General features: G+C 42.6%; 1 pseudogene; it reads right to left on the reverse strand.

Annotated features, from left to right (window-relative positions):
- Positions 1-429: 429 nt before the first annotated feature.
- Positions 430-942, reverse strand: LOC108540339 (60S ribosomal protein L12 pseudogene; annotated as a pseudogene).
- Between the last annotated feature and the right edge of the window lie 4679 nt (positions 943-5621).

Genomic DNA, 5621 nt, shown 5'->3' on the forward strand with positions numbered 1-5621 from the left:
ACTCCAGCCTGGGCGACAAAGTGAGACTGCCTCAAAAAAATAAAATAAAATAAAATAAAAGTTCATATTTTAAAATTTTCTATGTAAAACTTGTGTTACTTTCCTTATAATAAGAGAATACTTTATATTTTTGAAAAAAATATTCACACATTTGATGCTTAAAATGTAAATCATTCCTTCCTGGCCCAATCACACTGTTCTTTTCCCACAAAATTCAAAATAATTTCATTCACAGTAGCTACAGATATTCTGCCCTACTCTGTGTACTGTGACTTAGTGCTGGGGACTGGAATAACTGTGTCCCCTCATCATTCACAAAATGTCAGGGATTTTCCCTTAGGCAGGGAGAATTGACTGCAGAACCCAAGGTGGTTTTTTTTTTTCCAGTTGTCAAATGATCCTTTATTGAAATATTTTCCTTTGTGCTTCTTAACTAGCTAGGCATTCCACAACAATACTGTTGATGCCATCTATGATGTCATGAGGTTGGTGGCCATCATCATTATGGCCCATAGACAGGGCAGTCCCCCGGATCTCTTTAATGGTTCCAGAGAGTTCTCTGGCTAAAGATGGGTGCTGCACCTGCCAAGCAATGTTGACGATCTCATCACAAGTGATATTCCCACTGTGTTTAATGTTTTTCTGTTTCTTTCTGTCTCTTGGTGGTTCCTTGAGGGCTTTGATGATCAGGGCAGAGGCAGAAGGCACCACCTCAATCTGGGCCTGTCTGTTCTGAATGGTCAGTTTCACTGTAATTCTCAGGCCCTTCCAGTCACCCATTGCCTTGGCAATGTCATCACCAACCTTTTATGGAGACAGACCCAGGGGGTCGATCTTGGGGGCCAGCGCAGACGTGGCCCCGACTTCACCCTCGATGCACCTCAGGTACACGACTTTGATCTCATTGGGATTGAACTTCTGCAGCATGGTGGAGGCAGCTGGTGTTGGATTAACCCGGATTTGGGACGATGGAAGAAAGTTGCACTTTGGCCTCCTCCAAGCCAAGAGCCGAAAGAACCCAAGGTCTTTATAAAGTATATCCCTCTCACAGCTTTTTGTGGACTCATGTTTTACTTATTGTTTTGTTAAAAGCAATGGCAACAAAAGCCAAAATAGACAAATGGTATCTAATTAATCTAAAGAGCTTCTGCACAGCAAAAGAAACTACCATCAGAGTGAATAGGCAACCTACAGAATGGGAGAAAATTTTGCAATCTACCCATCTGACAAAGGGCTAATATCCAGAATCTACACAGAACTTAAACAAATTTACAAGAAAAAAACAAACAACCCCATCAAAAGTGGGCAAAGGATATGAACAGACTCTTTTCAAAAGAAGACATTTATGCAGCCAACAGACACATGAAAAAATGCTCATCATCACTGGTCATCAGAGAAATGGAAACCAAAATCACAATGAGACACCATCTCACACCAGTTAGAATGGCAATCATTAAAAAGTCAGGAAACAACAGGTGCTGGAGAGGATGTGGCGAAACAGGAGCGCTTTTACACTGTTGGTGGGAGTATAAACTAGTTCAACCATTGTGGAAGACAGCGTGGCAATTCCTCAAGGATCTAGAACTAGAAATACCATTTGACCCAGCAATTCCATTACTGGGTATATACCCAAAGGATTATAAATCATGCTACTATAAAGACACATGCACACGTATAATTATTGTGGCACTATTCACAATAGCAAAGACTTGGAACCAACCCAAATGTCCATCAATGATAGACTGGATTAAGAAAATGTGGCACATATACACCATGGAATACTATGCAGCCATAAAAAGGATGCGTTCATGTCCTTTGTAGCGACATGAATGAAACTGGAAACCATCATTCTGAGCAAACTATCACAAAGACAGAAAACCAAACAGCACGTGTTCTCATTCATAGGTGGGAATTGAACAATGAGAATACTTGGACACAGGGCGGGGAACATCACACACCAGGGCCTGTCATGGGGTGGGTAGAGGGGGGAGGGATAGCATTAGGAGAAATACCTAATGTAAATGATAAGTTAATGGGTGTGGCAAACAAACACAGTACGTCATGTATACATATGTAACAAGCCTGCATGTTGTGCACATGTACCCTAGAACTTAAAGTATATATATATATACTTTAAGTACATATATATACTATATATATAAAGTGTGTGTGTGTGTGTATATATATATATATATATGAGCTACTTTTAAGTAAAAGAATAATAATTAATACTACTGAGAGCTTTTCACCTCAAAGCACTGCACATGCCTTAACCCCTTTGTGGTCTCATTGAGGTACGTGTTTGCTCTTAAAGACTTTTCACAGTTTCACAAGCAAAACTCAAATGATCCATTGTATCTAAGAAGTCAAGGGAAACGCTCTGGGAATAAAGAGCTGCCTAAGAATAATAGCAGGGCCACCATATGAGACATGGTGAAAGTCCCGGGCACAGTGTCTTGTGGATGGCAGATGCTGAATAACGGCCCCATGTTTCCAATGCAGAGATCACAATAGGGCCTGGTTATGTCTTTGAGGCCTCAGCCCATGAGGCCCACTAGGTAACCAAGCACTGTGATCATGCAACATCAGCCTGAATAGAGTCACTTGCAAGTTATAAGTTTATCTCTGCTCCTGATCATGTGAAAAATGGCAAACAACTTTGTTTAACCTCCACTCACTTTTTTCCCTCCTTGACTATAGTTGAAATCAACGTATTAGGCCATTCTTGCATTGCTATAAATAAATAGCTGAGACTGGGTAATTTATAGATGAAAGAGGTTTAATTGGCTCACAGTCCTGCAGGCTGTTCAGGAGGCATCATGCTGGCATCTGCTCAGCTTCTGGGGAATCCTCAGGGAGCTTTTATTCATGGTGGAAGGTGAAGTGGGAGCTGGCCCTTTACATGGCGAAAGCAAGAGCAAGAGAGAGAGAGTGAGGGTGGGGGTGCCACACACTTTTAAATGACCAGATCTCATGAGAACTCACTTGCTATCTCCAGGACAGGTCCAAGCCATGAGAAATCTGCCCCCATGACCTAAACATCTCCCACCAGGACCCATCTCCAACATTGGGGATTACATTTCAACATGAGGTTTGGGCGAGGACACGTATCCAGATTCTATCATCAACTGGATCCAAACAGCTTTTGCTGTCAATGACAATATTTATTTAATCCCTCCCCTCTCCTTTTTTTTTGGAGACCGGGTCTCACTCTGTCATCCAGGCTGGAGTGCAGTGGCGCGATCACAGCTCTCTGTAACCTTTGCTTCCCAGACTCAAGTGATTCTCTAGTCTCAGCCTCCCAAGTAGCTGGGACTACAGGTGTGAGCCACCATGCTTGGCTGATATGTGTGTGTGTGTGTGTGTGTGTGTGTATGGAAATGGGGTTTCACCAGGTTGACCAGGCTGGTCTCGAACTCCTGAGCTCAAAGCAATCTGCCCATTTCGGCCTCCCAAATTGCTGGGATTACAGGTGTGAGCCACTCTGCCCGGACTATTTAATCCTTTTTGTTTGTTTGTTTTTTTGAGACAGAGTTTCGCTCTTGTTGCCCAGGCTGGAGTGCAATGGCATGGTCTCGGCTCACTGAAACCTCCGCCTCACGGGTTCAAGCGATTCTCCTGCCTCGGCCTCCTGAGTAGCTGGGATTACAGGCATGCATTACCATGCCTGGCTAATTTTGTATTTTTAGTAGAGTCGGGGTGTCTCCATATTGGTCAGGCTGGTCTGAAACTCCCAACCTCAGGTGATCTGCCCGCCTCGGCCTCCCAAAATGCTGGGATTACAGGCATGAGCCACCTCGCCTGGCCTTATATAATCCTTTTTATAGAAGGATAATGCTTGAGACCTTCAGAAATGATCAAATGATGGCTGTATCTTCTTTTACATCTAGGTTAAACACTGCCCTGGGAACAACTCTAATTGGGGATGAAAGAAGAATAGAAAAGGGCAATATAACTTATGCTAGGTTATTAAAAATTAGTGGGAAGTAACCAAATATCTTGAATAATGTGTCTAAAATAGATCTCTATGGTTTTGCCCCAAACCTGCTCCTTCTCCAGTAGTTACCTCTTTCTAATATATGGTACTGGTATTCGCCCACTTGCTCAAACCAAAAACTAGAGAGCCACCTTGGGCTCTTCCTCTCCCTTCACTCCCAAATTCAGTTCATCTGTAAGTCCTGTTTGTCTTCCAAAAAAAATCCCACATTCTTCCACTTTGCTTCTTCTTTTTCTGTCCACTGTGGTCCCCTGATCCAAGCCCCTGCCATCTGTCACATGATCAGCACAGTGACTTCTGACCAGCCTCCCCCTTTCCCCTTCACTACAGTCCATTTTCTCCATGGCAGCCAAATTTAAAACATAAATCAGATCACACGTGTCATACCCCTGCTAAAAAGCATCCTTTCTCACAGAATAAAATCCAAACTCCTTTTGGGGAACTTGGAGTGCCTACCTGATCTAGGCACTGTGCACCTGAAGCCCTTTTTTTCCCTGTCTCTCCCTTGCTTTATCTTCTGGCTGTGTGGGCCCCCAGGGTCTGCAGATGCTCCTTGTGCATGGCAGGGTCTTCTCCAAGGACCTTCATGTGATTCCCCCAGTCACATTCAAGTCTGTCCAAATTCTTTCTCCCCAGCAAGGCTTTCCCTCACCGTCCTATCCAAAATTGCACCTTGCCCTTCGTCTCCTTTCCCTGCCTTCTTCTTCCATATAGCCCTCCTCACCCTGCAATTATGTTGTATCACTTAACTTGTTTGTTTCTGCCTGAACTGTCTCTGCCTCTAGAATGGAATCTCCCCAAGGAGGGATGTGGTCTTTCTTGTAACCTATTATGAGTTCAGCTCCCAGAGCAATTCTTCACATATGGAAGGTACTCAAGGAATATTTATAGAATAAATGAATGGTCTCATCTTAATCTTTTCTTCTCCTATGAGAGAGAACATTTTGGGGGTGAGGATCAATGTTAGACATGATCAAGATCCCTAGAGAATAAGAAGTTATAATAACATGCAGCAGATGCAAGAAAAAACAAATTGCATTTTTGCCATGGATTGCTGTGGATATATCCAAGTGCTGCACATGGATATTTGGGCGGTAGATTTCTGTGGCTCAGAGAGATGCTCACCCCGAAAGACACCGCATTCAATCCTGTAGAGTCTCACTAGAATCATTAAGTGCTTATCGCCCCCTTCAGGTGCTTATCTTCTTGAGAACAGAGACCGTGACTCATGTTATATTTTATTATAATGATTTGCAAATAGCAGGAAATGCATAAATATTTGCTAAATTGAATGACATTGATCCTTCCCACGTCTGGAATGCATTTTTAGGTTCTGGTGCGCGTGCGCGCGCGTGTGTTTACATCCAAAATATCTATTTTGAAGTGATCAGACCTGGGGGCTTGTTACTTCTTCCTAAGTTGATTTGTCACAATTCCAATGAAAATACCACCAAATTTTTTATGGAGCCAAACAAATTAATACTAAAGTTCATATTTTAAAAATAAGCAAGAATAGTCGAGAAACCAATAAAAAAGAAAAACTTTTAGCAGGGAGTAGCCTGCCACATATTAAAATATTCTATAAAGCCCCTAATAATGAGAACATTTCCTATTTTTGGATAGG

The sequence above is a fragment of the Rhinopithecus bieti genome, unplaced genomic scaffold (assembly GCF_001698545.2).
Source record: "Rhinopithecus bieti isolate Rb0 unplaced genomic scaffold, ASM169854v2 scaffold_17939, whole genome shotgun sequence".
NCBI classification, from domain to species: domain Eukaryota; kingdom Metazoa; phylum Chordata; class Mammalia; order Primates; family Cercopithecidae; genus Rhinopithecus; species Rhinopithecus bieti.